We start from the raw sequence: 23,003 nt of genomic DNA on the forward strand, positions 1-23,003 counted from the left end.
ATAACTACTATAATACTGCCCATATGTACAAGAATATAACTACTATAATACTGCTCCCTATGTACAAGAATATAACTACTATAATACTACTCCCTATATACAAGAATATAACTACTATAATACTGCCCCTATGTACAAGAATATAACTACTATAATACTGCCCCTATGTACAAGAATATAACTACTATAATACTGCTCCTATGTACAAAAATATAACTACTATAATACTGCCCCTATGTACAAGACTATAACTACTATAATACTGCCCCCTATGCACAAGAATATAACTACTATAATACTGGCCCTATGCACAAGAATATAACTACTATAATACTGCTCCTATGTACAAGAATATAACTACTATAATACTGCCCCTATGCACAAGACTATAACTACTATAGTACTGCTCCTATGCACAAGAATATAACTACTATAATACTGGAACTATGCACAAGAATATAACTACTATAATACTGCCCCTATGCACAAGAATATAACTACTATAATACTGGCCCTATGCACAAGACTATAACTACTATAATACTGCTCCTATGTACAAGAATATAACTACTATAATACTGCCCCTATGTACAAGAATATAACTACTATAATACTGCCCCTATGTACAAGAATATAACTACTATAATACTGCTCCTATGTACAAGAATATAACTACTATAATACTGCACCTATGTACAAGACTATAGCTACTATAATACTGCCCCCTATGCACAAGAATATAACTACTATAATACTGGCCCTATGCACAAGAATATAACTACTATAATACTGCTCCCTATGTACAAGAATATAACTACTATAATACTGCTCCTATGCACAAGAATATAACTACTATACTACTGGCCCTATGCACAAGACTATAACTACTATAATACTGCTCCTATGCACAAGAATATAACTACTATAATACTGCCTCCTATGTACAAGAATATAACTACTATAATACTGCCCCCTATGTACAAGAATATAACTACTATAATACTGCTCCTATGCACAGGAATATAACTACTATAATACTGCTCCCTATGTACAAGAATATAACTACTATAATAGTGGCCCTATGTACAAAAATATAACTACTATAATACTGCCCCCTATGTACAAGAATATAACTACTATAATACTGCTCCTATGCACAAGAATATAACTACTATAATACTGCCTCCTATGTACAAGAATATAACTACTATAATACTGCCCCCTATGTACAAGAATATAACTACTATAATACTGCTCCTATGCACAAGAATATAACTACTATAATACTGCTCCCTATGTACAAGAATATAACTACTATAATACTGGCCCTATGTACAAAAATATAACTACTATAATACTGCTCCTATGTACAAGAATATAACTACTATAATACTGCCCCTATGTACAAGACTATAACTACTATAATACTGCCCCCTATGCACAAGAATATAACTACTATAATACTGGCCCTATGCACAAGAATATAACTACTATAATACTGCTCCTATGTACAAGAATATAACTACTATAATACTGCCCCTATGCACAAGACTATAACTACTATAATACTGCTCCTATGTACAAGAATATAACTACTATAATACTGCCCCCTATGTACAAGAATATAACTACTATAATACTGCTCCTATGTACAAGAATATAACTACTATAATACTGCTCCTATGTACAAGAATATAACTGCTATAATACTGCCCCTACGTACAAGAATATAACTACTATAATACTGTCCCTACGTACAAGAATATAACTATTATAATACTGTCCCCTATGTACAAGAATATAACTACTATAATACTGCCCCCTATGTACAAGAATATAACTACTATAATACTGCTCCTATGTACAAGAATATAACTACTATAATACTGCTCCTATGTACAAGAATATAACTGCTATAATACTGCCCCTACTTACAAGAATATAACTACTATAATACAGTCCCTACGTACAAGAATATAACTACTATAATACTGTCCCCTATGTACAAGAATATAACTACTATAATACTGCCTCCTATGTACAAGAATATAACTACTATAATACTGCTCCTATGTACAAGAATATAACTACTATAATACTGCTCCTATGTACAAGAATATAACTACTATAATACTGCCCATATGTACAAGAATATAACTACTATAATACTGCTCCCTATGTACAAGAATATAACTACTATAATACTACTCCCTATATACAAGAATATAACTACTATAATACTGCCCCTATGTACAAGAATATAACTACTATAATACTGCCCCTATGTACAAGAATATAACTACTATAATACTGCTCCTATGTACAAGAATATAACTACTATAATACTGCCACTATGTACAAGACTATAACTACTATAATACTGCCCCCTATGCACAAGAATATAACTACTATAATACTTGCCCTATGCACAAGAATATAACTGCTATAATACTGCTCCTATGTACAAGAATATAACTACTATAATACTGCCCCTATGCACAAGACTATAACTACTATAATACTGCTCCTATGCACAAGAATATAACTACTATAATACTGGAACTATGCACAAGAATATAACTACTATAATACTGCCCCTATGCACAAGAATATAACTACTATAATACTGGCCCTATGCACAAGACTATAACTACTATAATACTGCTCCTATGTACAAGAATATAACTACTATAATACTGCCCCTATGTACAAGAATATAACTACTATAATACTGCCCCTATGTACAAGAATATAACTACTATAATACTTCTCCTATGTACAAGAATATAACTACTATAATACTGCCCCTATGTACAAGACTATAACTACTATAATACTGCCCCCTATGCACAAGAATATAACTACTATAATACTGGCCCTATGCACAAGAATATAACTACTATAATACTGCTCCCTATGTACAAGAATATAACTACTATAATACTGCTACTATGCACAAGAATATAACTACTATAATACTGGCCCTATGCACAAGACTATAACTACTATAATACTGCTCCTATGCACAAGAATATAACTACTATAATACTGCCTCCTATGTACAAGAATATAACTACTATAATACTGCCCCCTATGTATAAGAATATAACTACTATAATACTGCTCCTATGCACAAGAATATAACTACTATAATACTGCTCCCTATGTACAAGAATATATCTACTATAATACTGGCCCTATGTACAAGAATATAACTACTATAATACTGCCCCCTATGTACAAGAATATAACTACTATAATACTGCTCCTATGCACAAGAATATAACTACTATAATACTGCCTCCTATGTACAAGAATATAACTACTATAATACTGCCCCCTATGTACAAGAATATAACTACTATAATACTGCTCCTATGCACAAGAATATAACTACTATAATACTGCTCCCTATGTACAAGAATATAACTACTATAATACTGGCCCTATGTACAAGAATATAACTACTATAATACTGTCCCTATGTACAAGAATATAACTACTATAATACTGGCCCTATGTACAAGAATATAACTACTATAATACTGCTCCTATGCACAAGAATATAACTACTATAATACTGGCCCTATGCACAAGAATATAACTACTATAATACTGCCCGTATGCACAAGAATATAACTACTATAATACTGGCCCTATGCACAAGACTATAACTACTATAATACTGCTCCTATGTACAAGAATATAACTACTATAATACTGCTCCTATATACAAGAATATAACTACTATAATACTGCCCCCTATGCACAAGACTATAACTACTATAATACTGCTCCTATGTACAAGAATATAACTACTATAATACTGCCCCTATGTAGAAGAATATAACTACTATAATACTGCTCCTATGTACAGGAATATAACTACTATAACACTGCCTCCTATGTACAAGAATATAACTACTATAATACTGCTCCCTATGTACAAGAATATAACTACTATAATACTACTCCTATGTACAAGAATATAACTACTATAATACTGCTCCCTCTGTACAAGAATATAACTACTATAATACTGCCCCTATGCACAAGACTATAACTACTATAATACTGCTCCTATGTACAAGAATATAACTACTATAATACTGCTCCTATGTACAAGAATATAACTACTATAATACTGCTCCTATGTACAAGAATATAACTGCTATAATACTGCCCCTACGTACAAGAATATAACTACTATAATACTGTCCCTACGTACAAGAATATAACTACTATAATACTGTCCCCTATGTACAAGAATATAACTACTATAATACTGCCCCCTATGTACAAGAATATAACTACTATAATACTGCTCCTATGTACAAGAATATAACTACTATAATACTGCTCCTATGTACAAGAATATAACTGCTATAATACTGCCCCTACGTACAAGAATATAACTACTATAATACTGTCCCTACGTACAAGAATATAACTACTATAATACTGTCCCCTATGTACAAGAATATAACTACTATAATACTGCCTCCTATGTACAAGAATATAACTACTATAATACTGCTCCTATGTACAAGAATATAACTACTATAATACTGCTCCTATGTACAAGAATATAACTACTATAATACTGCCCATATGTACAAGAATATAACTACTATAATACTGCTCCCTATGTACAAGAATATAACTACTATAATACTACTCCCTATATACAAGAATATAACTACTATAATACTGCCCCTATGTACAAGAATATAACTACTATAATACTGCCCCTATGTACAAGAATATAACTACTATAATACTGCTCCTATGTACAAGAATATAACTACTATAATACTGCCACTATGTACAAGACTATAACTACTATAATACTGCCCCCTATGCACAAGAATATAACTACTATAATACTGGCCCTATGCACAAGAATATAACTACTATAATACTGCTCCTATGTACAAGAATATAACTACTATAATACTGCCCCTATGCACAAGACTATAACTACTATAATACTGCTCCTATGCATAAGAATATAACTACTATAATACTGGAACTATGCACAAGAATATAACTACTATAATACTGCCCCTATGCACAAGAATATAACTACTATAATACTGGCCCTATGCACAAGACTATAACTACTATAATACTGCTCCTATGTACAAGAATATAACTACTATAATACTGCCCCTATGTACAAGAATATAACTACTATAATACTGCCCCTATGTACAAGAATATAACTACTATAATACTGCTCCTATGTACAAGAATATAACTACTATAATACTGCCCCTATATACAAGACTATAACTACTATAATACTGCCCCCTATGCACAAGAATATAACTACTATAATACTGGCCCTATGCACAAGAATATAACTACTATAATACTGCTCCCTATGTACAAGAATATAACTACTATAATACTGCTACTATGCACAAGAATATAACTACTATAATACTGGCCCTATGCACAAGACTATAACTACTATAATACTGCTCCTATGCACAAGAATATAACTACTATAATACTGCCTCCTATGTACAAGAATATAACTACTATAATACTGCCCCCTATGTACAAGAATATAACTACTATAATACTGCTCCTATGCACAAGAATATAACTACTATAATACTGCTCCCTATGTACAAGAATATAACTACTATAATACTGGCCCTATGTACAAGAATATAACTACTATAATACTGCCCCCTATGTACAAGAATATAACTACTATAATACTGCTCCTATGCACAAGAATATAACTACTATAATACTGCCTCCTATGTACAAGAATATAACTACTATAATACTGCCCCATATGTACAAGAATATAACTACTATAATACTGCTCCTATGCACAAGAATATAACTACTATAATACTGCTCCCTATGTACAAGAATATAACTACTATAATACTGGCCCTATGTACAAGAATATAACTACTATAATACTGTCCCTATGTACAAGAATATAACTACTATAATACTGGCCCTATGTACAAGAATATAACTACTATAATACTGCTCCTATGCACAAGAATATAACTACTATAATACTGGCCCTATGCACAAGAATATAACTACTATAATACTGCCCGTATGCACAAGAATATAACTACTATAATACTGGCCCTATGCACAAGACTATAACTACTATAATACTGCTCCTATGTACAAGAATATAACTACTATATTACTGCTCCTATATACAAGAATATAACTACTATAATACTGCCCCCTATGCACAAGACTATAACTACTATAATACTGCTCCTATGTACAAGAATATAACTACTATAATATTGCCCCTATGTACAAGAATATAACTACTATAATACTGCTCCTATGTACAGGAATATAACTACTATAATACTGCCTCCTATGTACAAGAATATAACTACTATAATACTGCTCCCTATGTACAAGAATATAACTACTATAATACTACTCCTATGTACAAGAATATAACTGCTATAATACTGCTCCCTCTGTACAAGAATATAACTACTATAATACTGCCCCTATGCACAAGACTATAACTACTATAATACTGCTCCTATGTACAAGAATATAACTACTATAATACTGCTCCTATGTACAAGAATATAACTACTATAATACTACTCCTATGTACAAGAATATAACTACTATAATACTGCCCCTATGTACAAGAATATAACTACTATAATACTGCCCCTATGTACAAGAATATAACTACTATAATACTACTCCTATGTACAAGAATATAACTACTATAATACTGCTCCCTATGTACAAGAATATAACTACTATAATACTGCCCCTATGCACAAGACTATAACTACTATAATACTGCTCCTATGTACAAGAATATAACTACTATAATACTGCTCCTATGTACAAGAATATAGCTACTATAATACTGCCTCTATGTACAAGAATATAACTGCTATAATACTGCCCCCTATGTACAAGAATATAACTACTATAATACTGCCCCTATGTACCAGAATATATCTACTATAATACTGCCCCCTATGTACAAGAATATAACTACTATAATACTGCTCCTATGTACAAGAATATAACTACTATAATACTGCCCCTATGTACAAGAATATAACTTCTATAATACTGCTCCTATGATTCATGGTGCTGGTCACATGGTTGTGTTTTTCTGCTGACCCTGTACCTGCAGAAAGATCACGGTGTCCATTTTGGATCTGTGTCATGGAATAAAATCAATTATATGAGTCTGAGACAGTCACAGGCTGTAGAGATGTCATCTCTGCGCTGTTCATTCTTTACATTGCAACTTTGTTTTTTTCTCACGAGAAAATCGCTGTTGGTAAAAACGGACAAATGGAGCAAACACTGACGACAATCCGTCCGTGCGTTGTTGTTTTTTTTCACATGTGACAGTAGATGCTGAATTGCAGAGTTCTGATCTCTCGACTGTCGTGCTAATGAGAATAATATAATGATGCGGCCCAGAATGTGGAGGGAGGACAGCGACTGCCAAGAGCGACTTTGTACATTTTGTTGTATCAGTTTCTCTTCTGAAAGTTACAAATTTGATTTAAAAATTTGTGCAAGAAGAGACAATTAGAAACCCCCCCCATGTGACCGCAAACGGCAAAGTAACAATAACGACAGGAAAGCCGCTGATTGCACTAATCATCCTGTTATGGCAAATAGAGGATGGATGGAGATTTTATTAATTAATCTCATTAGTGTTTATGAATCAGGTTTACCACAATTAGTAATATTACGTTGCCGATTCTCATACACCAACTTTCTAAACACCCTGATTAGCAAATCAGTCTTCATTGTAAAAGGATTACTTTTCCCTTGTTTGTCCCACCTCTCTACTACAATGTCAGTCTTTACTGGAATTCCTGCCTTGGGTCATGTTCACACTAAGGTTTTTTTTTATACAATGATTCTGCAGGAAAATCCACTTAAAAAAAAACTCTTCAAATCTGCTTGTGTTAGAAAAAAAAAGTTTGGTGCAGTAATAAAGCGCGCATGATTTAATCACGGTTTTTGTTGCCAAAAAAACGCACAATATTGCTGCGCCTCATATATTTAAGACCTTAAAAACCTTGCTGAAAAAAATGCATCAATATGTGTTTTTACAAAACTCATTCAAAATCCACCTGTTTTTTTAAAGCAGCTCATGGATGTGGATTTTTCAACCTCTGTGGGGACATGCCCTAAAATCCACATTGGAAAGTCACATGAAATACACTTTGGGCATGTTCACACTGATATATATATACATTATATTATTTTATTTTTTTTATTTTATTGCATAATCGAAAGCCAGAAAATCCACAAAAAAATACTGTGTGAATGTGCCATTAGGATAGATTCACACTTTTTGGGGAGTTTTATGAAGTGGATCCTCTTTAAAATACTCCTGCAAAAAGAAAAGATTTAAAAATTCTTGGAAATCAACTTTGCTGTTAAAATGAGTTGTTGTTTTTTTTTTTTTTTTTTGCTTGTTTGTTTTTTTCCTGAACGCTTCATTCCCGAGTATTTGGTGAGTTTTTTTATGCTTTTTTTTCTTTACATCATTTCTGCACCTATTGTGTAAATTAGTTTCTTTACATTTTTTTTTCATTAAGTTTTATGGTGTTTGTCTCTTTTTGTCATTTTTTTTTATACTTATTAGTATTTGGCTTTGACAAAACTTTGATACATGCCGATTACATGTGTTGTTTTTTATTTGTGTTTTAACTATGGGAAAAATCTGCACATAAAACCCAGCGTACCCGCAAGAAAAATTAGCATGTTGCAAATTTCAACAAATTTCTACAAATCCCATCCACTTTGCTGGAACTGTAAGACACTACGTGTTTTGTGCAGCAATAAAAATTTATTGTGGGAACAGAAGGGATTTTGAAAGACACCTGGTGGAAAAAAACTGCATGGTATTTCTTTGCCACGGTTCATGGCAGAATCTGCTCCAATCGTAAGGCAGCAAAAAATGTTTCCAAAACTCTTCAAAACTCTTTAAAGAGTTCCCTGAAGCTGTCGCAGAGTGCATCTTCTTACAGTCACTACTGTACTTATGAGAGCTTCAATCAGCAAGATATCTTGAGTAAACAGCATTTACTTCATACTGGTTAAACATGAGATACAATTCAATGTCACACAGTCCGTGTGCTGCTGACATAACACATTCAGGAAAAAAAAACACACAGGAAGTAAAAACAACCAACAATTGAGAGCTTTCCTCCCACCATTACAGCAAGCATATAACTTTACACACTATCGCCATCTGCTGTCTGGTTAGTATAAAGTCCTCCTTTCACTTATAATAAGTCCTAATCTGTTGCATATGCCAACAGAAGCAGTTTCTATTTAAAAAAAAAAACGTATAGTTTTTGAAAGCCTGTGTGAACAAAGACTAAAGTTATGTTCATGGTTTTTCTTTTTCATGTGGATTCTGCTTCAATATCCACTCTAAAATCCATGTTAAAAAAAAAAAAAAAAAAAAACTGTGTGAATTGTTCCTAAGGCAGTTATTATAGTATAGACTGATGGTTCTCAAAAAAATAGACGGCATGTGATGTGCCATAGTGTGAATGGGGCATAGAGAGGCTCGGAATGGATGGAGTATAAGGTCCCTTCTATGGAGAAGTTTTCTAACACAGTGTCAGTTTTCACTGTTGTTCTTGCCTTATATTCATGAATCAGTAGGCTCAGGATGAACAGATTTAATGATCCTGCCAAGAAACAAGAATCTACTTGGAGAGACAAGTGAAACTTCTGCCAGAACTGATCCTACACTTTTCTATGGCATCGTCAACAATCATCAGCTGTTGCTCCCTATTGCTCCTAGAGTCGCTGCACGCTGTGGTCACAGTCCATGGGGCTTTCTGTAATTGCACTTTAAGGAATTCTCCACTGAGATGCATGGGCAGGTTGCACGCTCTGCTACAGTATTATCGTCTACAGTAATGGAATCCAAGGACGACACGTACGGCTCCATCATATCCGCCGCCCTGCGCTCCGCTACTGCAGAGCCCCAGGACTCATACAACCTTTCTTCTTGTATCTGGCTTCTTCCTCATGTTCTGAATATGTATTTTATGTCTCTTGGAAAATTTCTCTCTTTTTTGACCATCCAGACAGAGACGACATAAATGCAGCCCCCCCCGGATATATGGCAGACACAAGCGAAGATGAGAAGTGTGGAGATCACAGGGATCTGCTGCTGCTGCTCCGGCTGCACCGATTCACCCTACACAATAAAGTCACTTTGTGTCCATCATTAATGGCTCGCACTGATTATTCCATCTTCATGGCCGACGTTTGCTTTCGGGGTTTTTGCAATTAAATCAAGTGCAGTGGATAGATCACCCTCTAGTAAAGGCAGAAACCATTAAAATCGAAATAACCAGTGATATATCAAAGTGGGAGGAAAGCAGAAAGTTCACAGGGGATGTGTTACCACTAGTCACCAGCAGGGGTCATCGTCCCATTGGGTTTTGTTGTAGAACTTGAAAATGGTAAATTACAAAGGAAAATCCAGACGGTGAGATCAGCGACACCTTGTGTGCCCGAGTATCTCAAGGGCAGGAATCAGGGCGTCCGTCATTAAGGGGAGAGAAAAGTCATTTAGTTGGTGCGGGATCCGGAACGTTTAAGTGGAAGCAATGAAGGAATCTTCCTACTGACAGGAAAAGCTCATTAGCCAAGATGGAATAAAAGGGATATTATCATGTATGACAAAGAATGCTGAGAAAAAAGGAAAAACAACACACAGAACAGCCGACGACGCCGGGACCACCAATGTGGTAACAAGAGGAAAAGGATTATCCATCCCCTGTGCAGAAAATTGCCATACCCCAAATCACAGCATAATGGGAAAAATAATGCATATATGAGCAAACTCACTACACATTTACGTACACACATATAAGCATGCTCACTGCACATTTACGTACACATATATAAGCACGCTCACTGCACATTTACGTACACACATATAAGCATGCTCACTGCGCTTTTACATACACACATATAAGCATGCTCACTGCGCTTTTACATACACACATATAAGCATGCTCACTGCGCTTTTACATACACACATATAAGCATGCTCACTGCGCTTTTACATACACACATATAAGCACGCTCACTGCGCTTTTACATACACACATATAAGCATGCTCACTGCACATTTACGTACACATATATAAGCACACTCACTGCGCTTTTACATACACACATATAAGCATGCTCACTGCGCTTTTACATACACACATATAAGCATGCTCACTGCGCTTTTACATACACACATATAAGCATGCTCACTGCGCTTTTACATACACACATATAAGCATGCTCACTGCGCTTTTACATACACACATATAAGCACGCTCACTGCGCTTTTACATACACACATATAAGCATGCTCACTGCGCTTTTACATACACACATATAAGCATGCTCACTGCGCTTTTACATACACACATATAAGCATGCTCACTGCGCTTTTACATACACACATATAAGCATGCTCACTGCGCTTTTACATACACACATATAAGCATGCTCACTGCGCTTTTACATACACACATATAAGCATGCTCACTGCGCTTTTACATACACACATATAAGCATGCTCACTGCGCTTTTACATACACACATATAAGCATGCTCACTGCACTTTTACATACACACATATATGCACACTCACTGCTCATTTACATACACACATAAAAGCACACTCACTGCTCATTTACATACACACATAAAAGCACACTCACTGCTCATTTACATACACACATATAAGCACGCTCACTGCACATTTACATACACACATATAAGCACGTTCACTGCTCATTTACATACACACATATAAGCACGCTCACTGCACATTTACATACACACATATAAGCACGCTCACTGCTCATTTACATACACACATATAAGCACGCTCACTGCACATTTACATACACACATATAAGCACGCTCACTGCTCATTTACATACACACATATAAGCACGCTCACTGCACATTTACATACACACATATAAGCACGCTCACTACACATTTACATACACACATAAAAGCACACTCACTGCTCATTTACATACACACATATAAGCACGCTCACTGCTCATTTACATACACACACATAAGCACGCTCACTACACATTTACATACACACATAAAAGCACACTCACTGCTCATTTACATACACACATATAAGCACGCTCACTGCTCATTTACATACACACATATAAGCACGCTCACTACACATTTACATACACACATATAAGCACGTTCACTGCTCATTTACATACACACATATAAGCACACTCACTGCTCATTTACATACACACATAAAAGCACACTCACTGCTCATTTACATACACACATATATGCACGCTCACTGCTCATTTACATACACACATATAAGCACGCTCACTACACATTTACATGCACACTCACTGCTCATTTACATACACACATATAAGCACGCTCACTGCACATTTACATACACACATATAAGCACGCTCACTGCTCATTTACATACACACATATAAGCACGCTCACTACACATTTACATACACACATAAAAGCACACTCACTGCTCATTTACATACACACATATAAGCACGCTCACTGCACATTTACATACACACATATAAGCACGCTCACTGCACATTTACATACACACATATAAGCACGCTCACTGCTCATTTACATACACACATATAAGCACGCTCACTGCACATTTACATACACACATATAAGCACGCTCACTGCTCATTTACATACACACATATAAGCACGCTCACTGCACATTTACATACACACATATAAGCACGCTCACTACACATTTACATACACACATAAAAGCACACTCACTGCTCATTTACATACACACATATAAGCACGCTCACTGCTCATTTACATACACACACATAAGCACGCTCACTACACATTTACATACACACATAAAAGCACACTCACTGCTCATTTACATACACACATATAAGCACGCTCACTGCTCATTTACATACACACATATAAGCACGCTCACTACACATTTACATACACACATATAAGCACGCTCACTACACATTTACATACACACATAAAAGCACACTCACTGCTCATTTACATACACACATATAAGCACACTCACTGCTCATTTACATACACACATATAAGCACGCTCACTGCTCATTTACATACACACACATAAGCACGCTCACTACACATTTACATACACACATAAAAGCACACTCACTGCTCATTTACATACACACATATAAGCACGCTCACTGCTCATTTACATACACACACATAAGCACGCTCACTACACATTTACATACACACATAAAAGCACACTCACTGCTCATTTACATACACACATATAAGCACACTCACTGCTCATTTACATACACACATATAAGCACGCTCACTACACATTTACATACACACATAAAAGCACACTCACTGCTCATTTACATACACACATAAAAGCACCCTCACTGCTCATTTACATACACACATATAAGCACGCTCACTGCTCATTTACATACACACATATAAGCACGCTCACTGCTCATTTACATACACACATATAAGCACGCTCACTGCTCATTTACATACACACATATAAGCACGTTCACTGCTCATTTACATACACACATATATGCACACTCACTGCTCATTTACATACACACATATAAGCACGCTCACTACACATTTACATACACACATAAAAGCACACTCACTGCTCATTTACATACACACATATAAGCACACTCACTGCTCATTTACATACACACATATAAGCAGGCTCACTGCTCATTTACATACACACACATAAGCACGCTCACTACACATTTACATACACACATATAAGCACACTCACTGCTCATTTACATACACACATATAAGCACGCTCACTGCTCATTTACATACACACATATAAGCACGCTCACTGCTCATTTACATACACACATATATGCACACTCACTGCTCATTTACATACACACATATAAGCACGCTCACTGCTCATTTACATACACACATATATGCACACTCACTGCACATTTACATACACACATATATGCACGCTCACTACACATTTACATACACACATAAAAGCACACTCACTGCTCATTTACATACACACATATAAGCACGCTCACTGCTCATTTACATACACACATATAAGCACGCTCACTACACATTTACATACACACATAAAAGCACACTCACTGCTCATTTACATACACACATATAAGCACACTCACTGCTCATTTACATACACACATATAAGCACGCTCACTGCTCATTTACATACACACACATAAGCACGCTCACTACACATTTACATACACACATAAAAGCACACTCACTGCTCATTTACATACACACATATAAGCACGCTCACTGCTCATTTACATACACACACATAAGCACGCTCACTACACATTTACATACACACATAAAAGCACACTCACTGCTCATTTACATACACACATATAAGCACGCTCACTGCTCATTTACATACACACATATAAGCACGCTCACTACACATTTACATACACACATAAAAGCACACTCACTGCTCATTTACATACACACATAAAAGCACACTCACTACACATTTACATACACACATAAAAACACACTCACTGCTCATTTACATACACACATATAAGCACGCTCACTGCTCATTTACATACACACATATAAGCACGCTCACTGCTCATTTACATACACACATATAAGCACGCTCACTGCTCATTTACATACACACATATAAGCACGTTCACTGCTCATTTACATACACACATATAAGCACACTCACTGCACATTAGAGAGGTTGTCCACAACTATTAACATTGCCCCCATGGATTTAAATTGTGGTGACAAGTGTTTTTGCAAATACCTTGCATGTTATTTACTGCCTGTGAGCGGCGCTATCACTGGCCGCTCACAGGCATCACGTGACCCAGTGCTGCGCTCCCCCGATTGATGGGCTGTGGGCGAGGTTTCACCGCACGTCACACCCAGCATCCACCGCACGCTTTCCCTCTCCTCTGCTTTCGTTGGGAAAGTGTGCGGTGGATGCTGGGTGTGATGCACTGTGGTGTTATCTCAGGGGGCGGCCGCAGCCCCTCAGCTCCAGTGCTGGAGATTAAGATTTCCCATCACAAGACATTGTGGACAATTGTAGCTTCAGGTTTGTGGGAACTGTTTGGAGAAAACCCTTATCTGTCCCCCAGTGCACAAGCTCCATACCGTCTATACTTCATTATACACCTATAATGGTGGTTGTGAACCCGGCCTCCCCCAACCTCAGGGTCTGACCTCACAAATAATCTTTTAGATGATGGGACAAAAATTCCCAAAGAATCAAAAATGCTGTAGAAATCCTTCCCAGAAGAGCGGAGCCGTTATATCTACAGAGGGGCGACTCCATATTAATGTCTATGGAGGTAGGATGGAGGTCAGAAAAGCTCTTGTAGATACTGTTGTCCATGGAGTCCATGTCCTTCCAGCCCTTGGAATAAGAAAACTAGCTTATTGCTGTCATTTTTTGATTCTGTAGAATATTGCAGGAAAGAGTCATTTCCTTCGATGTCCGCTTGTACCTTTGAGGTTTTCTAATTTGTGAGGCTCTCTGCTCCACAACCAGGCATGGGAGCTTCTCCGGCGGTGCAGATGTTCGGGGACGGCTTATCTCTCTATTTCAGGGTAATCGCATGGCGGGAATAACTTATATCATCGCCACGTGAATAAAACTCAGGGAAATTCTCATCCCGGGGAGAAGGACGGAGAAATTGCTCGGATGAAGGCGACGCTCTTGGTCGTGTTCCAGGTGATGCTTTTTTATGTGCAGCATTTTTTCTCACGCTGGCACAAGACGTGAATGTCCTCATAAAACTGCAGTCATTATTGTCTATAAAGTGTTTCGGACAACAAAGGAATTTTCGTGATCTTCATTTTAACTCTTTCTTGGATATTAAGAAAATAATAACTTGTCTATTTTATTAGTGTTCTCTTGCACCTTCTTCTACTTTCAATTTGCACATTTTTTAAAGTGAACATTTTTTTTGTTTTTTTTTTGTCTGCCAATGTGGTTTAGAGTTTGGGGGTTTCCAGATGGTTTTGTCTGATCCATCAATTTTGACTTTTTGAAAAAAAAAATTGCTATTTTTTTTTTTTTTGCCCAAATATCCTACGTTCTCATACTGGAGTGATTTTTTTTTTTGTACAGTACGTCAAAAATGTTTGCACAAATGTAAAATTTTGGTACAAATTTTGCAACATTTTAAAAGAACATGGAACTTTTTTTGCACTGAAAAGTCTCAAAAGAGGTTAATAAAGATGATCATAAAGAGTAGTCTTTATTTTATGCAAAATTCATGCACCAGTGTGTGCCATTTTGAAGAATTTGGTGCAAAAAAAAAAAAGTCAATGAAGCACACAAGTTTTTAAATGTTTTAATTGTGCAAAAGTAGCAAAATATAAAAAAAAAAATAAAATTGTTATCACTAAAATCATACTGACCCTCAGAATAAAGGTCGTGCTGCATCGTGAACGTCCTAATATAATTGCCTACGTTTTTCGATCCGGGGAGAAGGGGCGCACCTCGGTCATCTTTAGAGTATTGTCATGTGTTCGCCAATTTAAGCCATCCATCGGCCCAAACAATACAGAATATGGTCACTTTATTTATTTTTATGTCTCACTTTTTCTTTTTTTTTACATTAAAAATCTGCTGGAAGCAAAGACCCCGATAAAGGACTGATGGGAGGACGCCGAACAACAGAGAACTGAGCCGACAAATGGAGAGAGATTCCCCGAACACCTGGACATTTATCCAGATTGCTGAGCCTTCAATTACCAAATTGTTCAGCGGTGACACAAAGCGGCCGAGATCTGAAGCCTCCCCGAGGAGTGACTGCAATGTTTGGCCCTAGGGCCGAACCTTGTGCTCGTCCAGTCATACAAAAATCAATGCTTCTTTATTCCCTTTCTGATAAAAACGTAAAAAGCCCGAGGTGCGACTGAAGACTTTTATGTGTCACCAGCTGCGCTTAACCCATATTGCGTCAAAACTCAAACTGCAATTCCTCTTCCTACCAGAAGATGGCAGAATAAACTTAGGATAAATCTTTTTTTCTTCTCTGATGTTTTAACTCTTTTTCTCTTTGCCTGAGACGGAATTAAATGGAGCGTTATGGGGACGAGAGGCGATTGATTCTGCCACCTTGCATGGACTTTGCAGAGAAATTTGTTTTGTAGTGAAGTTTATTCTCTGCTAATTGGATATTCCTCATTATTCTCTGCAGACCCCAAAGTATAATAAGATGTAAAAACAAACCATCCGTGCCTCACCTTCTCTCTTTCCCCAGTTGTGCACATTCTCTACAGCTTCTTCAACGAGACCCGGGGAGTCCGCACACTTGTCACACAGTAAGTCACAGCCTGCCCCCTTGATGTACGGTCTATGTCTACGTCCATTTTTTTATATATTTTTTTTAAGGATTGAGTGATCCGTGCAAGATCGGGACGCCATGTCGGATGAAAATCGGCAATGCACTCAGATGCTAAATAGGAGAAGGGAGAAAAACTTTTTTTTATCTCATCTGAAACTCAGAGGGCCAAAACGAAAAACTTGGACAAAGTCGTGGGCCAACCAGTACACAGTATAATGGGCCTCACAAAGTCCAACATACAGAATAATGGGCCTCACAAAGTCCTCCATACAGAATAATGGGCTCAACATAAATTCTCCATACAGAATAATGGGCCCCACATAGTCCTCCATACAGAATAATGGACTCACATAGTCCTCCATACAGAACAATGGGCCCCACATAGTCCTCCATACAGAATAATTGACTCACATAGTCCTCCATACAGAATAATGGGCCCCACATAGTCCTCCATACAGAATAATGGCCCCACATAGTCCTCCATACAGTATAATGGGCCTCACAAAGTCCTCCATACAGAATAATGGGCCTCACAAAGTCCAACACACAGAATAATGGGCCCCACAAAGACCTCCATACAGTATAATGGGCCTCACAAAGTGTTCCATACAGAATAATGGCCCCACATAGTCCTCAATACAGAATAATGGCCCCCACATAGTCCTCCATACAGTATAATGGGCCCCACATAGTCCTCCATACAGTATAATGGGCCCCACATAGTTCTCCATACAGAATAATGGGCCCCACATAGTCCTCCATACAGAATAATGGGCCGCACATAGTCCTCCATACAGTATAATGGGCCCCACATAGTCCTCCATACAGTATAATGGGCCCCACATAGTTCTCCATACAGAATAATGGCCCCACATAGCCCTCCATACAGTATAATGGGCCCCACATAGTCCTCCATACAGTATAATGGGCCCCACATAGTCCTCCATACAGTATAATGGGCCCCACATAGTCCTCCATACAGTATAATGGGCCCCACATAGTTCTCCATACAGTATAATGGGCCCCACATAGTCCTCCATACAGTATAATGGCCCCACATAGTCCTCCATACAGAATAATGGGCTCCACATAGTCCTCCATACAGAATAATGGCCCCACATAGCACTCCATACAGAATAATGGGCCCCACATAGTCCTCCATACAGTATAATGGGCCGCACATAGTCCTCCATACAGTATAATGGGCCCCACATAGTCTTCTATACAGAATAATGGGCCTCACATAGTTCTCCATACAGTATAATGGCCCCACATAGTCCTCCATACAGAATAATGGACTCACATAGTCCTCCATAAAGAATAATGGTCCCAAAATAGTCCTCCATACAGAACAATGGGCCCCACATAGTCCTCCATACAGAATAATTGACTCACATAGTCCTCCATACAGAATAATGGGCCCCACATAGTCCTCCATACAGAATAATGGCCCCACATAGTCCTCCATACAGTATAACGGGCCTCACAAAGTCCTCCATACAGAATAATGGGCCTCACAAAGTCCAACACACAGAATAATGGGCCCCACAAAGTCCTCTATACAGTATAATGGGCCTCACAAAGTGTTCCATACAGAATAATGGCCCCACATAGTCCTCAATACAGAATAATGGCCCCCACATAGTCCTCCATACAGTATAATGGGCCCCACATAGTCCTCCATACAGTATAATGGGCCCCACATAGTTCTCCATACAGAATAATGGGCCCCACATAGTCCTCCATACAGTATAATGGGCCCCACATAGTCCTCCATACAGAATAATGGCCCCACATAGCCCTCCATACAGAATAATGGGCCCCACATAGTCCTCCATACAGAATAATGGGCCGCACATAGTCCTCCATACAGTATAATGGGCCCCACATAGTCCTCCATACAGTATAATGGGCCCCACATAGTTCTCCATACAGAATAATGGCCCCACATAGTCCTCCATACAGAATAATGGGCCTCACATAGTCCTCCATACAGTATAATGGGCCCCACATAGTCCTCCATACAGTATAATGGCCCCACATAGTCCTCCATACAGAATAATGGGCTCCACATAGTCCTCCATACAGAATAATGGCCCCACATAGCACTCCATACAGAATAATGGGCCCCACATAGTCCTCCATACAGAATAATGGGCCGCACATAGTCCTCCATACAGTATAATGGGCCCCACATAGTCTTCTATACAGTATAATGGGCCCCACATAGTTCTCCATACAGAATAATGGCCCCACATAGTCCTCCATACAGAATAATGGGCCTCACATAGTTCTCCATACAGTATAATGGCCCCACATAGTCCTCCATACAGAATAATGGACTCACATAGTCCTCCATAAAGAATAATGGTCCCAAAATAGTCCTCCATACAGAATAATGGGCCCCACATAGTCCTCCATACAGTATAATGGGCCCCACAAAGTCCTCCATAAAGAATAATGGGTCCCACAAAGTCCTCCATACAGTATAATGGGCTCACATAGTCCTCCATACAGTATAATGGGCCCCACATAGTTCTCCATACAGAATAATGGGCCCCACATAGTCCTCCATACTGTATAATGGGCCCCACATAGTCCTCCATACAGAATAATGGGCCCCACATAGTCCTCCATACTGTATAATGGGCCCCACATAGTCCTCCATACTGTATAATGGGCCCCACATAGGCCTCCATACTCTATAATGGGCCCCACACAGGCCTGCATACAGTATAATGGCCCCACATAGTGCTCCATACAGAATGGGCCCCACATAGTCCCCCATACAGTAAAATGGGCCCCACATAGTGTTCCATACAGTATAATGGTCCTCACATAGTCCTCAATACAGTAAAATGGCCCCACATAGTCCTCCATACAGTATAATGGCCCCACATAGTCCTCAATACAAAATAATGGCCCCACATAGTCCTCAATGCAGAATAATGGCCTCATATAGTCCTCCTTACAGTAAAATGGGCCCCACATAGTCCTCCATGCAGTATAATGGGCCCCACATAGTTCTCAATACAGAATAATGGCCTCACATAGTCCTCCATACAGAATAATGACCTCACATAGTCCTCCTTACAGTAAAATGGGCCCCACATAGTCCTCCATACAGTATAATGGTCCTCACATAGTCCTCAATACAGTAAAATGACCCCACATAGTCCTCCATACAGTATAATATCCCCACATAGTCCTCAATACAAAATAATGGCCCCACATAGTCCTCAATGCAGAATAATGGCCTCACATAGTCCTCCTTACAGTAAAATGGGCCCCACATAGTCCTCCATACAGTATAATGGGCCCCACATAGTCCTCCTTACAGAATAATGGCCTCACATAGTCCTCCATACAGAATAATGGCCTCACATAGTCCTCCATACAGTATAATGGGCCCCACATAGTCCTCCATACAGAATAATGGCCCTACATAGTCCTCCATACAGCATAATGGCCCCACATAGTCCTCCATACAGTATAATGGGCCCCACATAGTCCTCCTTACAAAATAATGGGCCCCACATAGTGGTGCTCCATACAGTATAATGGCCCCACATAGTCCTCCATACAGTATAATGGGCCTCACATAGTGCTCCATACAGTATAATAGGCCTCACATAGTCCTCCACACAGTATAATGGCCTCACATAGTCCTCTGTACAGACTAATGGCCCTACATAGTCCTCCATACAGAATAATGGCCTCACATAGTCCTCCATACAGTATAATGGCCTCACATAGCCCTCCGTACAGAATAATGGCCCTACATAGTCCTCATACAGAATAATGGCCCACATAGTCCTCCATACAGAATAATGGCCTCACATAGTCCTCAATACAGAATAATGGCCTCACATAGTCCTACATACAGTATAATGTCCTCACATAGTCCTCCGTACAGAATAATGGCCTCACATAGTCCTCCATACAGTATAATGGCCTCACATACGGGTGGTGGTTCTGGTGTCACGACCCAAATATAATCACCCTGCGGGCCAGATTTGGCATGTATGCCTTACACTGTTGTGCGCTTTAGTGCACAGATCTGGATTGTTTTGTTACAGAATATTTTGTGCTTTGGATTATTTTCTATGTTACTGTCAGAAATATATTCAGCACCGCAGAGTATAAAGGGTTACCCCTCCAGTGAGGAGGAAAATAGGCATGCAGGGCAGACTGAACAGGTGCTCGTACTGGGGAATTCCATTATTAGGGGGGACAGGGCAATCTGTCGCAAAGACCGGTGGGTTGTCTTCCTGGTGCTCAAGTTTGACGCATCGTGACTGTTGGGAGGTGGCGGTGAGGGCCCAGCGGTCAGGGTGCACATCGATCCATTTACACTGCAAGATTATCACAAACGTGCATTCCCATAAATGATCGTTACACAATCATTGTGACGATTAAACAGGCTGCAGAATGCTCACTCGTCAGGTGAAATGATTTTTTTTCGCTGCACAATTGATCATCGTTCTCGGCGGCACATAAACGGGACCCGTGCTGCAGAGAACAATGGCAGCCTATGTGCACCGAGCAATCTGTCACTGAAGCGCGGTCGGCGGTGTGAACAGGCTATTCAACGACCTGCCGATCAGTAAACGGGTTGCCGGTCAGCACTGGGTTAATGCCGTGCGTCTCACAGGGTAAAGGGACCTTTAGAATTAGAGTTATATGGTGCCAGCGTAGCAGGACACAGTAGGCACCAAAGGGTGTGATGTAGCCACGTTTTGGCGCTGTTGTTCTGGGACTTCATGACACTATTATTCTATAATATTCTATTATTATTATTATTATTATTATTTATTATTCTATGGACTATTGCAAGAAAAAATAAGGATCTGACCGATACAGTTAAAAAAAATATCTTTCCCGACAATCAGGCGCCCCGAGTCTAATGTGTATGGGGGTTTTCAGCTCTGTCACATGTCCAGTCGTTCTTCCTTTCTTTGCGATCCATTTTGAGATCATTTAAAATGGAAATATCCTTCCAGCTCAGGATTCAATCATTTGAATTGGAACCAAAGTGTCATAAAACGTCTTCGGTTCATCATCTTTCCGGCCGTCATCCATTTTTTAAACCTGGATCAAAAAAATGTAGTTCTGCACAACTTATTTTGTCCAGTCCCCCAAAAATAATCGGATAGCAAAAGGATCACATTTTACATTAAAGTCTATGAAAAATGGACCATAACAAGTTAGTGATCCGTTATGTCATATGCTAACGGATCTGATTTTTAGCACGGCACGTGCCCAGAACACTAAAGGGGATCAGCGACACTTCTAGTAAAAACAGAACCGTCACAAACGGATGAAAAAAAGGAACAAATATTAATTCCAAATGGAATCCAAGTGTCGTTTGTTTTTTCTATTTTTTCAAAATTGTATTTTTTTATTTGCTTTTTTAATTTTTTCTTTAACTCTGGATATGTTACAAATGGAAGTCAATTGGACATATGAGCAGACGAACTGGAACTTGCATAAAAACACAGTTCGTCATTGTTTTGGATCTGAGAAAAAAAGACACTGATG

This window comes from Phyllobates terribilis, unplaced genomic scaffold, assembly GCF_046119375.1.
Source record: "Phyllobates terribilis strain yellow unplaced genomic scaffold, ASM4611937v1 Scaffold_9__5_contigs__length_417890890, whole genome shotgun sequence".
Taxonomy (NCBI): domain Eukaryota; kingdom Metazoa; phylum Chordata; class Amphibia; order Anura; family Dendrobatidae; genus Phyllobates; species Phyllobates terribilis.